Source organism: Pleurodeles waltl, chromosome 11 (genome assembly GCF_031143425.1).
Source record: "Pleurodeles waltl isolate 20211129_DDA chromosome 11, aPleWal1.hap1.20221129, whole genome shotgun sequence".
NCBI classification, from domain to species: domain Eukaryota; kingdom Metazoa; phylum Chordata; class Amphibia; order Caudata; family Salamandridae; genus Pleurodeles; species Pleurodeles waltl.
The window spans coordinates 854,208,664-854,230,308 of NC_090450.1; the positions used below are offsets into that span (position 1 = coordinate 854,208,664).

A 21,645-nucleotide genomic window follows, 5' to 3' on the forward strand; every position below is an offset into this window, starting at 1 on the left:
GTAAAGAATTCAAAGAATTTCTGGATTATCTGAACATAAAGCATAAAAAGAACATACCTTTGTGTCCACAGTCCAATGGACTTGTTGAGCGTTTTATAAGTACGCTAATTAGGGGTTATTAGCAGTGCATGGAGAAGGCACAAGTTACAGTTACCTTAGGGCACGAGCTATAGTTACTTGAAATAATTATAACTATAACAGATGCATTTTTACAGTTTTGTAAGTTTAAAATGTGAGCCTAAGTATAATGTCCCTGTAACCTTTGGTTTGTTAAGTGAAATTCTATGTTTTTTTTTTTTTTTAAATTTTAACGCTGCTGTCACCCTGGGCTTTTTCAGCGAATTTCAGGTTTTTTTAAACGTAATTTTAATTACTATACATTAATACAACCACTGCCGTGCATGGTCTTCGGCCAACCGTGGCGGAGGTTTGGCAGCAGGACCCGGCCTGCGTCCAGGCCCTGCAGCCAACCCCCTATAACTACTGAACTCTGCACCACTTACAAAGACAAATGTTCTGACAAACTGAAAACAAATGTATTCAACAAGTGAAAAGAATGCGATCACCTTTCTGTACGTACCTTAAATATTTGAAGTTGAAAAAAATTTAAAGTTGAGAAATGAAAACTGACACCTCAAATGGCACCCTCACCCTTCTGTGTGAGGGTCTGAGACCTTAACCACTAGGCCACAGGTGACTCCTTAGTATTCAGTGTCCAGACATCACTATGACATTCAATCCAAAAATGGTGATGGGAAAAAGATGTAAATGTTCCAACAGTAGTAACGTTTAACATTCAAAACATTAGTAAATAAACAGTCACACTGCCATGAGATACCAGGATTTGAACCTTCAACCTACTGAGTGACACTTCAAAAGCTTTACCAGTAGCCACAGATGACTCTATTTTGCTCTGCATTAAAACGCAGCTATAACATGAGTACCAAACATCGTGCTAGTGTGACGCTTTGAAGTCATTGTATTGAGACACTATTGCAATAACAATCTGTCTTTCTTCTCAGTATGGGATGGGGGGAAAGAGAGAGGGAGAGAGAGAGGGGACCGTGGGAGTGTAGTGAAATGTGTGTTTTGACCACTGACTTTGTGTTGCCACACTTTGTACCTGGATTAGTTGTCCAGTGATTACCAGTTATAGACTAAATTTTGTATTCAGTTTAGCCTTAGATTCATTCTGCCTACTGACTATATTGTAGCATTAGACACTGACATGTTAAAGGCTGCCCGTAATTTTCCTCATTGTAAACTGTGCATTCTGTCTTGTTTTCGTGATTTTTCTCACCAAGGGCTTTGGTTGATATGGATGTACTCAGACGGCAGGGAGCGGCCTTGTTTTGACTTGACATCTTGGGATTTTGGCCAAACCCCAACGTGTTATTTTCAAAGCATACCTAAACTAGCCAGCATGTTTGAATTGCAAAATGAGGGGTATTTCCCAGAAAGCTCCTTTGATTTTTTAAGATACAAAACGACCCAGTGCAACAGTGAGAGGGTCAGTGGCCTCAATCAGGATTCTAGACGTTGGATGCCTGATATCTTTCCCGTGAGGGTAGAGATCTCTTTCTCTTTCGCAGTCGAACGGGGCCATCGTCTTGCTGGCATGAGAAAGATGAAGCACCTGAGATGCCCTACGGTGATGTATTTTTAATTCATTATTTGCTTTGCATTACAGTAGAGATACACATATTTGCTGTGTATATTGCAGTGAAAAATAATTTTGGTATGTTTTCATTTAATTGCTGTGTGCTATTTTTAAATGTTTGCTTTCAACATGCTAATCTCCTTTTAGGAACTATGCATAGTGAAATAATAAATCTCTTCTTTGGCATTCTAGAGATTTTTGTCAGCTCGGTCGTTAGTGAAAAGCAAAACAGGGAGGATTCCTAAGGTCCCCACAGTCCTATCGGCTCCCCACATTTCTGCATCCAGGGAGTCACTTAAAATAAGCAGCTACTTGTAAGAGGGAACAATATTTTCATCTTTTTCCCTGCACGCATGTTAGCATGCAGGGAAAGAGATAACAAGTCAATTTTCAGCAAGAGGGAGCTGGTTGACAGCTCCGCTTGCTGAAAGTGGAGTTATGTTTTCTTTTGTTTGGCAGAAGCTGTCAGCTCCCTCCAAGCAAAAGCAAACAGCTACCTCCTGAAGGTGGGCACCTCAGGCGGTAGCAGGAGACGGCCCTGGTGGGCAGCAGTCCCCAGGGCCATGTATGGTCCCCGCTAACTTTTAAATTTGGCCCTGAGGGGGTGGTGGTTCCCAGGGACAGGGTTTGCGACGGACCTCCTTCTTCTTAAGTGTATTTGTAGCCTCGGGAGGTGGCCATCCCCGGGACCTGGGGGAAGGGGGGCTGTCTGAAGGACCAGCCATTATTTATTTTTATATGTTGCCCCGGGGAGGTAGTGGTCCCTGGAGCCAGGGGGAGGCGATGGACCCCCTCCTAATTGCATTTGGTAGCCCTGGGGCTCTCCAGGAACCCCCCCTATTATTTTTTTTAATGTGTGGCCCTGAGAGGCGGCAGTCTCCAGGGACCTGGGGGTGTGCGGAGTGGGCACGCGGCCACCCGCATACTTTACATTCTATGTGCTCTAGGGAGGTGGTGGTCCCTGGGACTGCGGGGGCGCCGCATGCCCCCACACACTTTAATCACATGTGGGGGAGGTGGCGGTTCCAGGAGTGCGTGGGAGGGGCTGCTCACCACCCCCAAGCACACTTCGCATTCTATGTGCCCTGTAGAGGTGGCGGTTCTACGGCTGGTTGAGGGGGTGGGGGGTGGGGTATGGCCCCCTCCCACACACTCTACATCAATGGTACCCCGGGGAGGTGCCCTCCCTGGGGTTTCTGAAAGACCTAGGAGCGGGCTTCATGTGGCCCCTTCTATTTTTGACCAAAATGCCCGAGACCTGTCCCATCCAGGAGCAAAAGCATTTTTTTTATAACTCTACTTTATTGAGTTTAAAATAGAAACAACTTAAAGACAAAAACAGAAACAAAGTAGTGCATATTAATGTAAGATATCACAATGTCTATTGCTCTCCTGAGTGGAGAATGATGACACATACAGAGAGAAACATGGAACATATCCAATCCTAACAATAGCAGCTACCCCTACCTCCTCTTCCCGAGAAGCTCACATGTAACCAATTTGTTCATATACTATGTTTACCAGCGTTACCATATCACCACAGTTGGTTGTCACAGCATAACATTCCACAGTCAACAATCATCATCAGTGCTCCAATCAGAGCTGGACTCCTCAACCCCTGTGAAGCATTCTAATAATGTACTCCAAGCCGTTATGTCAGTCAGAGCCCCTTCTTCCCTACGTGTCAGTCATGTTTTGTTCTTCCACAACACCCCATTCCAAAACATCACGGGTCCAGCTAGGAAAGGATGGGTTTCGCGTACTCATCCAGCCTATAGCCACCCTGTGCTTAGCCAGCACCAGCGCAAACTGTGCAAATTTGTATGGGACACGCCTACCCCGAGGTCGCCGTAATATACCCAGGAGGCTAGTCAAAGGCGTCGCTTCAAGCACCAGACCGATGAAATTGCTGCACCTCCATACAGGACCAGGCTAAGTGGAGAAAGGAAGCACCTGTCTCCCCACATCAAGGGCACCCAGTCTCCCTTGTCGGATCCATCTTGTTAAGTCGAGCTGGCGTAAGATATATACGATGAACAAAATTAAAATGCAACAACTTAAATCTGTTATTACAAGAAATCGTGCGTACCAGAGACAGTGTCATATTCCAGTCCACATCTTCTTGAGGATCCTCCAGTTCTCGATCCCAGGCCCTACGTGCTGCACACTCCACATCTGCACGATCCCCACACAGCGCTCTATAAAACAGGGTAACCAAGTGAGAATCCTCTCCCCAATTTATTAACCCGTTCAACACCTTTGATGTCTGGTGGGCCACCGGGAATCCAGACCAGACCTCTCGAGCCACACTCTCAATCTTGGCATACTGCAAGACCTGACCAGCGCTCAATCCGAACGTGCGTCGCCCCTCCTGAAAGGAGATAAACACCCTGTTAGGGTATAAATCACCCGCAACCAAGCAGCCACCCACTCTCGAAGCTTCCATTGACATTAAAGTATCCATATCCCGAAAGGGGGCTACACTCCAAATCTTTAGTTCCCTATCAAAAGGGACACATTGGAGTACTTTCTTAACTGCCTGCTCCAAGACCCCAGCTATAGTTTTAACCAAATAGGGGACCGAAGTCTCCGACCGACCGCCCGTCATTTAAGCGTGCACCAATGCCTCACCTCCCAAAATGCCCGCGAATAGTCGCTTCTCCCAATTGTCCGACTGCTTTATCCACTTAGCAGCATATTGTAAATGAGCTGCATAATAATAAAGTCTAATATTAGGGAGTGCCAAGCCTCCATCTTTCATATCCCTTTGTAACGTGGACAACGCCACCCTGCTACGACGGCCAGCCCAGACCAAGGAAATCAACAAACTGTCCAGACAATTGAAAAGCCGTGCTGCCAACGGAAACAGAGAATTCTGCACAAGGTAAAGACACCGCAGCAAGAACACCATCTTGGCCACAGCTGTCCTTCCCATCATGCAGTTAGGTAGCTTATTCCATAACGAGACAGGGTGCTCCAGACCATTCACCACCAGCTCACATTATGCGTCACATGTGCCATCCTCGTATGTGTGATCCATATGCCCAAATATCTAAAACTTTTGAGCTCCTACCTGAGCCCCACCGGCAAGTCCTCTACGAGGGCACCACATAATGATCCTAAAGGAAACAGGAGAGACTTTTTCCTATTCACCCGGAGACCAGATACAGCTCCAAATTTTTCCCACAATTGTAACAACAAAGGGACCAAAACACGCGGCTCTCGGAGGTATATCAATGCATCGTTGCCATGTAGGGAGACAATATTAGTGACCCATCCCACCTGCACACCCCAGGGCCCCAATTCCTCACGCAGCCAGACCACCAGCGGTTCAACCGCTAATGCAAAAAGGAGCGGTGACAGTGGGCATCCCTGTAAGGTCCCCCTACCAATCGCCCAAGAGCCCGAAAGCTCTCCGCTCACCCGAACATGTGCAGTGGGGGCAGTGTACAACAAACGAACTCAAGCACAAAAATGGGGGCCAAATCCCACTCTTTGCAGGACTGCCAGAAGGCAGTCCCACACCACAGTATCAAAAGCCTTCTCTAGATCTAGCGATACTAAAACCAATTAGTCTACTGCCCCCGAAGTTTCATGTAGAATGTGTGGCAAACGGAGTAAGTTATAAATCATACTACTACCAGGAATAAATCCACATTGATCCTCATGTACCAAACTCCAGATCACTCCACGCAATAGAGTAGCCACAATTTTACATAGAATCTTGACATCCGTATTGAGCATAGTGAGCGGACGATTTGAAGAAGGTTCATCAGAACCCCCCCAGGCTTAAGCATTAGACAGACGATGCCCTAACGCATGGTCTCAGAAAGAATGCCCCGCTTCCGGGCTTCCTCAAACACAGCCAACAACCTCTCTCTCAAAAGGAGAGAAAATGATTGGTACAACTTGATCAGGGAACCATCCCCACCAGGCGATTTAGATTTCGACAACGCCCCCAGAGCCGTACCCACTTCCTCAACTGTTATCTCAGCCTCTAGACTTTCCATACTGTCCGGCTCCAGCTGCGGAAGTCTCATCCGCCTCAGAAACTCTCCTAAGCTAACATCCAGGACAGGAGGACCAGCCCTGGGCACAACCTGCAAGTGATCCACTAATACCCAAAGGATATCTCTGCGATTGGTAACCTGTACGCTCTCTGCGTTCTTAATGCAGCTACTGACCTTCTTAAACAGCCGGAGCTGCTCTTGCCGAACTTCTTGAGTTATCGGCGCCTGGTGCTGTAATACCTCCAGTGCATTCTCCCAGTCTGTAATTTCCTGTTCCATTTGTTTGCGCACCCCACATGAAGTGCTGATACACAATCCTATTAATACCACCTTCATGGCTTCCCATTCAGTGCCCCTTGAGTTAGTTGTACCCCAATTCAAATCCAAATAGTCCTTAAGGGCCACCACCATTTTCTCACGACAACCAACATCCATAAAAAAAAAGTAGGCATACACCAACTGCGGGACACTTTAGCATCAGATCCCCACAGCACGTGCATCAGCACTGGTGCATGATCAGACAAAAATCTCCCCAAATGCTTGACATCCATTACCTGTGAACAAGTCGGTCCAACCGACTATATGTATTGTGCATCTCAGAATGACAGGTGTATTCCCTAAGTATCCGGATGTAATTCTCTCCATCCATCCCTGAGCCCTAGATTATGCATAACCTCTGTGAGTGATCTCGTCATTAATGGTTTGGTGCCCAGTTTAGACGGAGAACGATCCATCTCACCATCCAATATACATTTGTAGTCTCCAGCTCATATTAGAGGGGCGACTACCCTCCCCCCCAGGCATTTCAGGTATATTGTCATAAAAGGAGTGATGGTCTATGTTAGGTGCATAAGTGTTGAAAATGGTAAGATCGCAGTCCATCCAAACTACCCTGTAGATGTATATATCTCCCTTCCACATCCGCTTCACTATAGATATGTGTAAAAGGGTCCCCGGGCACAATCCATATCACCACTCCCCTTGCATAGGAGGAAAAGGACGAGGAGAACTCCTGACCCCGCTACTTTTTAGCCAACTTATGTGATTCCTCCTCTGTCATATGTGTTTCCTGGAGACACGCTATATGAACCTTATGTCGCCTCAGGAAGGAGTGTACTCTATAACGTGAAGTATATAGCCCCCTAACATTCCATGTCAGTATATTATTCTGTCGACCCATGTTAGGAATGCATATCCACCCCTCCTCTTAGGTCCCCTTCACCAATACCACGCCCATCCCACAAATAATAATACACTGCTAATGTAAACATCAAACATCTGCGACCTTACGCAAACTGTAAACCCGCAAACCATATACCCACCCCGGATAAACAGTAAAACAGACATATCAAAACATACTGTAGATCCATATATTTGTTTGCTGCCAGGACAACAGCCCACACCCTAACACCCAACAGCCCTATCACAACAGTGAAAGTGACCACCCCCTCCCCCGTCCCAACGACAGTATACACAGTGCCTACCTCCCCAACCATAGTCTAGGACAAGCATTTTCCTCCCCAATCATAAAATACAAATGCATACGGAGCCCCTTTAAACCAACATCTGTAACATTTCCATTGCTCCCAACTATGCTAGGCGTGTTCCTCAAGCTGAACACAGGACCTCTGGCGGGACCGCAAAAGCAGTATCCACCAAAGGCCAACAGATTCAAGAAGCAACAGAAAGCATCTCAGCTCCCCCATCTGATGAGTCAGCAAGTTCAAAAGCCTGCTCAGGATCTTTGCCTGATACTGATGCTGACTTGACTGAGAAGCGTGCAGGGAATACTGGGAAGTTTGGTATCAAATATCTCAGAATAATAAACCCACACTGATGTCAGTGTTGGATTTATTTAAGAAAATGCACACAGAGGGCATCTTAGAGATGTCCCCTGTATTTTACCCAATCCTTCAGTGCAGGACTGACTGGTCTGTGCCAGCCTGCTGCTGAGAGACGAGTTTCTGACCCCCTGGGGTGAGAGCCTTTGTGCTCTCTGAGGCCAGAAACGAAGCCTGCACTGGGTGGAGATGCTTAACACCCCACCCTGCAGGAACTGTAACACCCAGCACTGAGCCTCAAAGGCTCAAGCTTCGTGTTACAATGCCCCAGGGCACTCCAGCTAGTGGAGATGCCTGCCCCTGGACACAGCCCCCACTTTTGGCGGCAAGTCCAGGGGAGATAATGAGGAAAACAAAGAGGAGTCACCCACCAGTCAGGACAGCCCCTAAGGTGTCCTGAGCTGAGGTGACCCCTGCCTTTAGAAATCCTCCATCTTGGTTTTGGAGGATTCCCCCAATAGGATTAGGGATGTGCCCCCCTCCCCACAGGGAGGAGGCACAAAGAGGGTGTAGCCACCCTCAAGGACAGTAGCCATTGGCTACTGCCCTCCCAGACCAAAACACCCCCCAAATTCAGTATTTAAGGGCACCCCAGATTCCAGGAAATTAGATTCCTGCAACCTGAAGAAAGACTAAGGACTGCTGACCTACAGGCCTGCAGAGAAGGAGGAAGACGGCAACTGATTTGGGCCCAGCCCTACCGGCCTGTCTCAGACTTCGAAAATCTGCTATTGCGACTCATCCGACAGGGACCAGCGACCTCTGAAGCCTCAGAGGACTGCCCTGGACTACAGGACCAAGAAACTCCAGTGAACAGCGGCCCAATTCAAAACCTGCAACTTCTTTGCAACAAAGAAGCAACTTCCAAAGACTTCACATTTCCCGACGGAAGCGTGAGACTTCACACTCTGCACCCGACGCCCCCGGCTCGAGATCCAGAGAACAAACACCACAGGGAGGGCTCCCCGGCGACTGCGAGCCCGTGAGTAACCAGAGACGGCCCGCCCGAACCCACATAGCGACGCCTGCAGAGAGAATCCAGAGGCTCCCCTGACCGCGACTGCTTGTAACAAGAGACCCGACACCTGGAACCAACACTGCACCCACAGCCCCCAGGACCTGAAGGAACCGAATTTCAACGCAGGAGTGACCCCCAGGCGACCGTCTGCCTAGCCCAAGAGGTGGCTGCCTGAGAAGCCTCCCCTGTACCTGCCTGCACCGCTAGAGTGACCCCAGGGTCCCTCCATTGATTCCTACCTGAAACCCGACGCCTGCTTTGCTCACTGTACCCAGCCACCCCTGTGCTGCTGAGAGTGTAATTTGTGTGCCTTCTCGTGTGTCCCCCGGCGCTCTACAAAACACCCCTGGTCTGCCCCCCGAGGACACAGGTACTTACCTGCTGGCAGACTGGAACCGGAGCACCCCCGTTCTCCATAGGCGCCTGTGTTTCGGGCACTTCTTTGACCTCTGCACCTGACCGGCCCTAAGCTGCTGGTGTGGTAACTTTGGGGTTGCCTTGAACCCCCAACAGTGGGCTGCCTATGCCCCAAACATGGGACTTGTAAGTGTTTTACTTACCTCCAAAACTAACCTTTACTTACCTCCCCAGGAAATGTTGATTTTTGCACTGTGTCCACTTTGAAAATAGCTTATTGCCATTTTTACAAAGACTGTATGTGATATTGCTTTCATTCAAAGTTCCTAAAGTATCTAAGTGAAGTACCTTACATTTAAAGTATTAACTGTAAATCTTGAACCTGTGGTTCTTAAAATAAACTAAGAAAATATATTTTTCAATATAAAAACCTATTGGCCTGGAGTAAGTCTTTGTGTGTGTTCCTCATTTATTGCCTGTGTGTGTACAACAAATGCTTAACACTACCCTCTGATAAGCCAACTGCTTGACCACACTACCACAAAATAGAGCATTAGAATTATCTACTTTTGCCACTATCTTACCTCTAAAGGGAACACTTGGACTCTGTGCCACTATTTCTTACTTTGAAATAGTATATACAGAGCCAACTTCCTACAATGTTGAATTTCAACTCTGCTGACAGAGTTATCCCAACCCTGCGCAGTGACCTGCAAAGGGCCCCCTCCTCGCCTCCTCCAGTCCATACCGTCCACTCCAGAAGTACGAGCCGAGCCAACTCGAGACCGCACAGAAGGACCCCGTCCAACCTTGTCCTACATCTCCAGACTTCCTCGGGTTGATCAAAAAACTGCGACTTGCCTCCGGAAATCACCTTCAGACGTGCCGGATACAATAACATATACCTGATGTTCATGGCACAAAGCTTGGCCTTCTCCTAAAAAACCCTTTCGGGAGGACTGGACCATATTCGTATAGTCCGAGTAAATGGATATTTAGCAATTTTCAAAAACAGTCCTGTCGGTCCTGTGTGCGCGCTCCACCACAAACACCCTGGACAACCCCACTGGCTGCAATACGTCTCTGATCCGTTGCTCAATGAAACTTTCCACCATTGAGCCTTCCATGCGTTCCGGAAATCCAGGGAGGCGCACGTTTTTCCGTCGGGATCTGCCCTCTGAGTCCTCCAACCTCTCCTCCAACTTCCCAACAGTGGAAGAGACCTGAGCCATCTGTTTGCGCAAGGTGCCAACCTCTGTCTGCAAGTCCACAATAGTCCCCCCCGCCACCTTGACCTTATCAGAGACCTTGCGGAGATCAGCTCGAAGAAGGTTCACCTCCACAGCCACTGTTTCTATTTCCCCCTCCAGGGCCACTCTAGCGCCCTGTATCGCGGCTAACAGTTCAGCATGTGAGGGCTCCTCCGCAGTAGCCTGCCCGCCAATACCTCTCCAGACCCCCCCAAACGAGTCTGTCGCTGCAGGAGCGGTGTAGGTGTAGTATATTGCTCCACTGTGTTCCTCTGCAACGGCGTGGTCTGCTGATGCCACACCCATCTCACCTCCACTAAGAGATAATATGATGTGTCACCACCAGAACAATGCAGATCAGCTGTCCAGCCCAAATATCCAAAATAGGGAGCCGCTGCATGCACACGCAGCCGTGCAGTAAACACAAATGCAATGTAGGTCAGGTCTGCTCACTGCACGCAGCGTCGTAGGTCCCAGACCTCTGCACAAACTCCAAAACCGCAAAAACACCTCATCATCTCAGTGCAGCCACCTGTCGAGTCCCTGATCGTCAACCTTCGCCGTCTCCCACAAGAGACCCAGACTGGGTCATGCGCTACCTCCACTCTGGTTCCCGCACCTCACTGTCGCCGCCCAGGTCAGATCCTCAGCATATGGGGGAAATATATCTGGGCCTGATATGTTGCAAGGCGATCCAAAGAGGGGGGCGATGTGTGCCCCCACCTCGAAATGGTATCACGGGCGAGCCGAGACCACACACCCATCCCGGGTCCTTTTAGGGGGGGGAAATGGGGATTTGGTGGAGGGGGGGGAACGGCCCCAGAGAACCCCCTCCCCGAGAACACCAGGTGCCTGTCTGGGATTGTGAAGTGGCTGCGCCCGCCAGGGAAGGCCGCCACAGGTCCACCTCACCCAGCGCAAGTCTGCACCCGCCCGGTCTACGCCCGACTCCGCACTCGGCCAACCGGGACTGCAAAAGTCACCAAAAGTGGGCATGAACCAGCTTCAGCCGTCGGGGCACTGCCGCTCACTTTTTGGAGGGAGCCGCTACAGTCAGGCACCCCAGGATCCCTGAAGGATTATGTTGGGACGGCGGAGCGCACTAGAGATGAGTCCCACCAGCCATCTTGGTTGGTCACCCTGTCTCAGAAAAAGCATTTTTAAATGCAGGAGACCAAGTTTTTTTTTGTTTTTTTTTTAAAATCACAACGAGATCCGCAGATCCAGACGTGGATTTCTCCATGATTTCAAAAAAATACTTTAAAGCCTATACATACCCTGCCCCTTTTTCTTTGTTTTACATTATTTTGGGACTCGGATGAAGCAGAGTCCCAAAATGCCTGCAAACACTTCTTGTTTGAAATGTTGGCAGCCAATCAGACCTCAGCAGGAGATCTCCCTGGATCTACGACTCTAGATATACAAATTTATTTTCACTTTAATACTGCAAAAACTACTGAATGGATTAACACAAAAAAGGGTGCTCTGTGAACCAAGCGCTACCTTTTTAATTGGTAAGCAAAAACTGAAATTCATATGGAAGCAGAAAGGGTAGTATAAGAAACCAAGCAATGCCTGCACCAATTTAAGTATGTGGTAGATAGAGGACCATTTACAGTCTAGATGAGTTAGAACAGAGACAAACAGAAGAAAGAGCGCTAGAAGATTAAGAAGCAATGTCCTAAATCATTCTTCCTGGACTAAGCTATATAGAAACCCCAGAACCATTAGCCACTATCACTACTGCATTAATACTACGATTTAATAAAGTGTCACTAAGACGCACAGTTGCTGTTTTGCGTGATTATACAAAAAAACGGAAACTATATTTTTTAATCAATAATGGTTAACGATTGGTGGACCTTCTGCTCCACCTATTTAATGTTTGCCTTTCAGTTTCTCCATTTTTAGTTAGAACATTTCACATTTAGTGTGTGCAGTATTCCAATACGTGTACAGCTTTCTGCTTCAGGATACAACTGCTCTTAAAGGCCCTCACCCTTGCTGCCGTCCCTCGACTCTGGCTCAGGGCTTGCACTCAGGTTTGCAGCCTTTAACAACCACTATTGCCCTCGGCAGCGGACTATAATTCTTAATTAAAAATACAATTTTGGTTAAAAGTTGAGTCAAAAGTCTGCAGCTCGCAATGCTGGTTGTCTACGTCTATTATGATGTGACAAGCCTTTTTCCTGTCTTCAAATGTAAACATTTGAGAATATATTTCAGTGCGCCAAATCTCCAGCCTTTGACTATTTTTAAACATAAAAGGCTGGTATCCAATTTGCAGTTTAAAAATCAATTTTAGACACTAAAAGCACATTTCTTTCAATAATATATTTGTCAAACAGGAATCTAAGTCTCTGCTTACAGCATGCAATATTGACATGCATTGAAAAGGAAGGAGAAGAGCGAAGTACTTTTTATTACATCATGAAAAAGGGGTGCCCTGGCCTAGTGGGCTTGTGGCTTTGATTTTAACAGACTCCATTTTGGTTTCAAAACAGAGAATAGAAATGCATAACTGTTCATAACAGCAGAGCGAGATATAGACGTGTCTCCTTGTCCATCTTAAAAAAGAAACCAGGAGGGGTGAAGATGTCTCTTGGTATTGGAAATATCATCTAATCCCACATGACAACTTGTCATTACCTAGTGCCTATTTTCTGTACAATTTGTAACTTGGGTTTTCTGCACATATGAAGTGACTTCACAATGGTCCAGCTCCAACTGTCAGTCCAGGTCCCCAGACCTGCTGATGATCAAAGTTACCAGAGTGGATTTGCATATGGTGGTGCCCCATGTAGCATTTTCAGGGATAACTACCAATGGCTGAGATTATTTCCACCCATCGCTTTTTTCTTTCCTCTAAATGTTAACATTAGGCAGCCACCATCTTTCTATGGGTCTGCTACACTGCAGTCACAGGTAACTTTGTTACTTCACGTAGATATGCGTGCCCAAAGTAAACTATCAAAGCAGTACATGCCTCCTTTTGCCATTTGAAAGCAGCAGAGAATAAGGCGCAAGATGCTCACTGTTAACTTTTAACTGTTGCAGTTGGCATAAGATTCAGAGGATACATTGGAAAACAAAAACATGAAAAAACAGACAGTAGAATTCTGGGGTTTGACCCGTGAGCCATTTAATGCCCATAATGTGATGGGTAGACATCTACTTTTGAGGCCCAAACTATGATTTTCTATAGGTTGTACATGTATACATAGTAATCCTTAACTATTTGGTAAAGAAAAGTAGGGCAGTAACTTTTTGCTTTGACACGAATAGCATTTAATTATTGCGATTTGCATCCGCTGTGCTATAAATTCCCTGGAAAATTAACATCCCCTAGAAAAGAAAATACGATCATACCTTTCCTGCAAAGTAGTCACCTACCCTGTTGCTGTGCAACCTTAAAGCATTTCTGTCCAGCACACATTTTATATTGCGAATTTTATCCAGCTGCTTCTCTTTTTAAAAAAAAATATTGTAGTGGAGTCATAACGGTGACGCCTGCGTCACTCATCAATGAAATGACTATTGATGGGAGGATTTTCCTGACTCCATGATTTTCATGGCCTCACCGACTGGATCCCTGTGAAACAATTTCAGCCCTCTTATATGGACTTAGGTAGTCTGAAAAAATTGACCTGGTGCATCCAGGCTTGCAGCCAAATACAAATCGTTTGCATCTTGAGACAATCGTAAGCCCGTTTGCTTTTCATGCAGAAATTTATAAAACACTCTCTCGCTGTAGACTTAAATTTTGTATCATGTTGCTTCCTCATGTAAAGAGAATTATACCGCCCACTGTGCAAACAGCAGAGAACAAAATCAATTGTGTAGAGAATCTCGGACCACTCCGCAACTGGTGAATAATGCTCAGTGCCAGGCTAAACCAAGACACCAGAGAAAAATCAATTTCTGCATTCAGAACAAGAGGTGGGAAACAAGAGTACTGTGCATCTCCCCCTTTTTAAATTAAAACATTTTATATTGGACATTTTAGTTATTTTTCACCTAAGAAATGTTGCATTGCGTGCTACTGTACTGTTAAGCAGTGCTAGAAATTGCTTGAACATTATGCCAGTAGTCTTCTAGTGCAGTGGTTCCCAACCTCTGGTCCGGGGACCGCGAAGCCTACTCAGTGTGCCCCCAACTGCTTGGCAAATTAAATAACATTATTAACATTAATAAAGGGTATATACATTAAAAAAAGCAAAATGTAAATTTGAACATTTTAAAATGTTCTATAAATGTGAATTAATTTAAAACGTATTCTGTATGATTTGCTTTGCATCGCCCTCCCCCATGCACAATTTTACCCCAGGAGCAAGACACATGCCAGGAAAATGCACATTTTCACTGTCAAATTGGCATTTTTACATCGAACGCCTTTAGATCACACTGTAACCTAAAGGCAAGGTTAATTAAAATGCGAGCTTATCAGCTAATGCAAGAAATCTTTTGAAGATGTTCAACAAGCCAAGGCCCATTTCACCTTGATTGGAGCTCGTCAATGCAATGTCAGGTGGATGATATGGTTTTAATAGGTAGTAATCTAGCTAAAAAGCAATGAAGTGTTGAGCAGGGAATGATTCAAGATGGTATAGTGAGTGTGAGCAGGGTGGCGCAGAAGATAAGTCTCTTGTTATTCTGTGCTTTATCATAATCTTTGAGGTTCCTTATCTTGGCAGGTGACGCTCTCCTGAAAGAGACTGGTTTTAAGCTCTTTCTGAAGCACAATACAGAGAAGAGAGTCTGATCTGTAGGTCTTTGCTGTTCCACGTTCTCGGCGGATCACCTTAGTGGGATTGTCTTTTTTTTTCCCTTAAACTCTCTTTGGTGTCAGTTTTGCAATGTATTGCCTTTTTATGTTGCTTTTATCTCCCGATATGGCTAGTTTTTCCACGGTTAGAGTGATGTGCTGGTTGTTACTGAACTGCGGGTGATGCAGCATGTCTTAAAACAGGAGTAGTCTATAAATACATGTAATCCTGTTCTCAATTATTTTTCTGAAGCACAATACTGAGAAGAGAGTCTGATCTGTAGGGGTTTGTTGTTCCACGTTCTCGGTGGATCGCCTTAGTAGGATTGTCTTTTTTTTTTTTCTTAAACTCTCTTTGGTATAAATTTTGCAATGTACTTCCTTTTTATTTTGCTTTTATCTGCTGATATGGCTAGTTTTTCCACCGGGTAGAGTGATGTGCTGGTTGTTACTGAACTGCGGGTGATGCAGCATGTCTTAAAACACTAGTAGTCCAAAAATACATGTAATCCTGTTCTCAGAGACCTGGAAGTTCAGGTCACTGAGCGCAAGCCCAATGAGCAGGTCCCAGGCCCAGCTCTCCCCATGCTGCTGCATCACTCTTGCTCTTGTCTTCTCCTTGCTCCCTCCTCCTTTTCTTGTGTGCCTTCTCCTTGCTTTTCCATGGTTTTCACTGCTTTCTCCTTGCTTTTTCCCCTATTTTTTGTGCCGTCTCCTTGCTTTTGCCTCATTTTCATTGCTTTCTCCTTGTTTTCCCACGATTTTTGTGTGCCTTCTCCTTGATTTTCCTTCGTTTTCACTGCTTTCTCCCTGCTTTTTTCCTCATTGCTGCTCCCACCCGCCCACAGACAACCCCAATGACCACATTGCCACACACCTCCTCGACAGTATAAGCGGGCTCAGATTAACCCAGATCATCCACAACCCTACACACACCAAAGGACACACACTGGACCCCATTTTCACCTCCAGCAGCCACGTCACATCTCCAGCCCCACACTGACACCCCAAGACCTCCAGCACCCCTCACTGGGTGTGGAGGAAAGTTTCAAAGACCACCTAGACTGACGCCCTCAAAATCTCCACCCCCACTGAATTCGAACAAGCAGTAAAGAACTTCCAAAACTGGATCGCCAACAGTATTGTCCCCGTCAAAAGCAGCATCCACAGAAAACCCTCCAAAAAGGCCAGCTGGTAAACCCCTGAACTTAGAACAGCTAAATGAGACACCAAAGAGCTGGAGAGGGAGTGGTGTACCAGCAAAGACACCTCCGACAGGGCAGCTCTCAAGACTTTCCTCGACCTCTACCACTGTCTGCTGAGAGCAACAAAGACGGCAGCATTAGCCACACGTATCAAAATCAGCAGCAACAATGCCAATGAACTCTTTAACCTTGTTAAGGAATTCTCCAACACGGCGGCTAGTGAAAACAACATCATACCCTCACAATAGCTGTGCGACAATCTCACTGTTTTATTTCACGATGCAACCATATATACGAACTCATAACCCCAACCTACACCTACGGATTTTATTGACGGAGTCATCACAACCAACACCAATCACAGACTAACCATCTGGAATCTTCTCTCTGCGGAGGACACCACCGCCACCGTGATATTTATCCACTCAGGAGCCCCCACAAACCCCTACTCGCACCATATCTTCAAACTTGGTAACCAAAGGCTCAGCCAGGAACTCACAACTCTACTCAATACCTCAATCACTACCTCAACCGTCCCTGAAGCTTGGAAACATGCCAAAGTCAAACCACTACTCAAAAAACCGGCTGCAGACCCAGCTTACTCAAACACTACCAGCCAATCTCTCTGTTCTCTTTCCCAACTAAGGTAATGGAAAAGCAACTCATGACAAACTTGGAGCAGAACCAGCTACTCAACACCTCCTAATCCAGCTTCCGCAGCAATCGCAGCACCAAGACCTCTCTGATCATTTACCACTCCAGGCACAGTATTACAGCTTTAGACTGGTAAAATACCATCCAAGCCAACCAGGAATGAGCAAAAGCAGCCCCGGACACGTGTTTCGCTCTCATTAGAGCTCATCAGAGAGGCTTAGCTTTGTCCAGACACAAGGGAGCACCCAGTATAAGTCAAAACAAATCCCTTTCCGGGTTTAAGTGACGCATAAATTATGCAAAAAAAGAGAATATAGAACTCTAGGTAGTTCCCAAGTTTAGTTGGAGAGAAGCTCTAATGAGGAGCACTCTGCAACACCAGCGACATTTTACAGCTCAGCAAGGTTGACACTGTGTCAAACCTATGCTTAATGACTTTGCTGTATAAATGGCTAAAGACTTTGTCACTATCTAGCTCGGCGTGGACAGCACTGTGCTGATCCAATGCTTAAAAACTTTGCTAGATAAACAGACATTTGAGGTGAGCAAATCTAGAGTGTCGCTCACTCTAACCCTGAAAGGGATTTGGTTTGACATATATATATATATATACACACACACACACACACACGTTTAGTTGAGTATTACATTATATACTTGGGGATGAAAGAGACTATGTTCATGTTTAATGGTACAAAGCTGAATCTCACTCATACATCTGTTTGTTTTCTGGAATGTGCCATCTATTCCAGTGGACGCTATATATAAGAAATATTTGAAAGTGACATGTGACTTTGAATCCCTCTATTTTTTAGTTCCAGTATATAAGGATGTTTTTAATCTTTGAGAATTTATTAGCAATAACCCAATGGATTCTGCATTGTGGCTGTCATTAGAAAGGTCTTTTCTGGAGGGACATGCAATCACAAACATCACCTATTACTTATGACCTAAAAAGTATTATCTTAGCAACAAGACTGCCTTTGCTGATAGCGTAACTAGTCTTTTCTTACTGGTCAATTTTCTCCACAGTGGCAAAACTCTCTGCTCAAGGATAAAGATAAACCTTACTAAAGGTGGTACACTGGCAAAACTCTTTATTCAAGAACGTTTAACTCTGTGAAATTATGAGCTAGGCATAATCCTCAGTGTTTTAATGTCTGGAGCACTTTAATGGAAAGGTTGTGTTGAAGACCCTGGTAATGGCATGGAGTCAAACAAAAACGTTTGCTTTTGTTTTATAGATCGCGTTTGAGAAAACAGTCACATTAACATTTCTCACATCTATAAATACGTTTCCACTTGCTGATTAATCTGACAGCTACTTGCAACATATAGAAGACTGGGAGAGAGGGCATAAACTTGATAGTGGTAATTCAGAATTCAAAATTACCATGCATGACTTTCTTAAAACTCATACAGGCACGTTCGGTGAATTGTGACAACAGACAATATGCACAAATAATAACTTGTAATCTGTGAACATGCATGCATTAGTTGGGTCTGTTGAATTTCATTGGTGCTAGTGTTGCAAGCTGTTCACTTGTTCAACATAATAAGGTTTGTAAAGTTTGGGCTCACATTCTGAAAAAAATAAACGTATAAGTTTGGAAACACTGAAAATCCCTTTTCTGTTTGTGAAATCATGAATACAACTAAGAGGTCACACTTCAGCTAGTTATGAGGCACTCTAGGTCAAGAAATAATTGCTTGTAGGAAAAAAATCCTAAAAACTGCTTAATGTCTAAGCAAAAATCAGCAGAGTAGTCAGCACAAATGCAGAAACTGGAAACATTTAAGCTTTAGGTTTTCAAGGTACCAGTTTGAGAAGAAGATGGAGAAAAACATTTTGGGATGCTTTGTCAACGAACGCTTGATTATGTTAAAATCGCAGGCGCATTCAGCTACTTACTTGACTTGGATGTCTCTCTCACTCAATTTTAGCGCTTGTTTTACGTAGAATGCCCTTCATTTATTTTTGTCTCCAGAGACACTTGGAAAGCAGACTTCTTTAATATTAATTATGATCTTATACTTTTTCTCTTGTGGTTCTCTATTTCGTTTCATAGCTCTTTTTTTATAATTTATTCCCTCGCTCAGAAAACAACAACCTTGTCTGTTCAGAGGTAATTTAAGATGCTTAATAAAGCATGCTTCTATGATTGTTACAATAATTGTAATAATGTATTTTATCCATGTCTTGGACGTTATTTAACAGACTACAAACGTTTGTGTCATTGATTGTAAAAATAGCATCCTTTATCTTTGAGGTTACTTTTCTCCCTCTGTCATGTCTACCCATCTTGTCGTCTGTACTGTTCTTCAGGTCGTTTTCTATTTCCCCCTTCTGGACGTGTTGGACCTGCTTGTAGCTATATTTTTCAAGAAAATCAATAAAACCTGCCCTGTCATTAAGACTCGCATTAAAGACTCATAGGTTGCTTAAGCCTTATTGTCTCACCTTTCATTCTTCCTCCCCAGACACGAATACATAACAGTGTATTACATTTCCGGAAATGTGCATCAGCTTCAAAACAATTTTTTTTTTTAATCTTATTGATTAGCATTTTTTTGCTGAAGTAGCTTTTCTCTTAAAGGCACTAGCTCATAAAGTTGCTTCTCTTCCAACTCGTGTCCCCTACAGCTGGCATTTCTTTAATAATATTAATTTACATACGGGTACCAGGAAGACAGAGGAATTAAAACCCTGTGTTCAACGGGCCGCAGGGGAACATGCATGAGACATGAAAGCCTCAAAAACAGAAATTCTTTCCTGGAACCACACCATCTCATCATATAAGTCATTTGCTACTGCCAACCACTTTCTTCACTCAAATCGTGTCAAACCAAACGAAAGAAAACTGAGCATCCTATGGCATAGTGCCTCAGCTTAAAACTTACAGGTAGAACCAATAGTGAACATGCCTTCTACTTGAAAATCCCCAAGCCTACCCCACATTTCATTACCTCTTAAAAACACACCATGGTTGTATGAGCAGTGGATAACTCATACCTAGACTACGACTTTATTTTACACCCTGGCCTCCCCACATTCTTAATCAAAAGGCTACAAAAAAGCCCCACAGGCTATTAGCAATAAAATAGCCAATCAATAATATCACAATAAAAAACGACCTTTACTTGGTCCCCGTGCACGGAAGAATGATTTTCAATGTTCTAGGGCTCATGTACAAATGCATTGATGGATTCTCTCCTAAATCTAATGATAAAAACATATATACACCATTATCTCACAATCTACGCTCTAAAGGAAGCAAAGTATAAGTCACAAACAGAACCACAACCAAAATTAGCAGCAAATGTATGATCTTTATTTCAGCAATGTGCCATAAAAGCAAAAACAAAATCACAAAAAAACATACAATCAAAGCACATAAATAATAAATATTAACCCCTTCGCTGCCAGGCCTTTTCCCCCTCCTGTGCCGAGCCTTTTTTTGGCTATTTGGAGCAGTTCGCGCTTAAGCCCTCATAACTTTTTGTTCACGTAAGCTACCCACGCCAAATTTGCGTCCTTTTTTTCCAACATCCTAGGGATTCTAGAGGTACCCAGACTTTGTGGGTTCCCCAGAAGGAGGCCAAGAAATTAGCCAAAAAACAGTGAAAATTTCGTTTTAAAAAAAAAAAAATGGAAAAATGGGCTGCAGAAGAAGGCTTGTGTTTTTTTCCCTGAAAAGGGCATCAACAAAGGGTTTGCGGTGATAAAATCACCAGCTTCCCAGCTTTCAGGAACAGGCAGACTTGAATCAGAAAACCCAATTTTTCAACACAATTTTGGCATTTTACTGGGACATACCCCATTTTTACGATTTTTTGTGCTTTCAGCCTCCTTCCAGTCAGTGACAGAAATGGGCATGAAACCAATGCTGGATCCCAGAAACCGCAACATTTCTGAAAAGTAGACACAATTCTGAATTCAGCAAGGGGTAATTTGTGTAGATCCTACAAGGGTTTCCTACAGAAAATAACAACTGAAAAAGAAAAATATTGAAATTGAGGTGAAAAAAACATCAATTTTTCTCTAAGTTTTACTCTGTAATTTTTTCCTGCAATGTCAGATTTTCGAAAGCAATATACCGTTACGTCTGCTGGACTCTTTTGGTTGCGGGGATATATAGGGCTTGTAGGTTCATCAAGAACTCTAGGTACCCAGAGCCAATAAATGACCTGCACCCTGCAGTGGGTTTTCATTCTATGCCGGGTATACAGCAATTCATTTGCTGAAATATAAAGAGTAAAAAATAGCTATCAAGAAAACCTTTGTATTTCCAAAATGGGCACAAGATAAGGTGTTGAGAAGCAGTGGTTATTTGCACATCTCTGAATTCCAGGGTGCCCATACTAGCATGTGAATTACAGGGCATTTCTCAAATAGATGTCTTTTTTACACACTGTCTTACATTTGGAAGGGAAAAATGTAGAGAAAGACAAGGGGCAATAACACTTGTTTTGCTATTCTATGTTCCCCCAAGTCTCCCGATAAAAATGATACCTCACTTGTGTGGGTAGGCCTAGCGCCCGCGACAGGATACGCCCCAAAACACAACGTGGACACATCACAGAAAACAGACCTGTTTTTAGCAAAGTGCCTACCTGTAGATTTTGGCCTGTAGCTCAGCCGCCACCTAGGGAAACCTACCAAACCTGTGCATTTCTGAAAACTAGAGACCTAGGGGAATCCAAGATGGGGTGACTTGTGTGGCTGGGACCAGGTTCTGTTACCCAGAATCCTTTGCAAACCTCAAAATTTGGCTAAAAAAACACATGTTCCTCACATTTCTGTGGCAGAAAGTTCTGGAATCTGAGAGGAGCCACACATTTCCTTCCACCCAGCGTTCCCCCACGTCTCCCGATAAAAATGATA

General features: G+C 44.8%; 1 protein-coding gene across 3 annotated transcripts in view; it reads right to left on the reverse strand.

Moving 5' to 3' along the window:
• Nucleotides 1–21,645, reverse strand: part of ASPHD2 (aspartate beta-hydroxylase domain containing 2) — a 276,383-nt gene that overhangs the window by 70,242 nt on the left and 184,496 nt on the right. The window contains exon 1 of one of the 3 annotated variants that reach the window (XM_069214697.1): nt 3,750–3,858. The exons of the other annotated variants lie outside the window; for them this stretch is intronic. The gene's annotated coding sequence lies outside the window, so the exon portion shown is untranslated. Of the gene's footprint in view, nt 1–3,749; nt 3,859–21,645 lie in introns of those variants that run through there. 3 annotated transcript variants of the gene reach the window in all.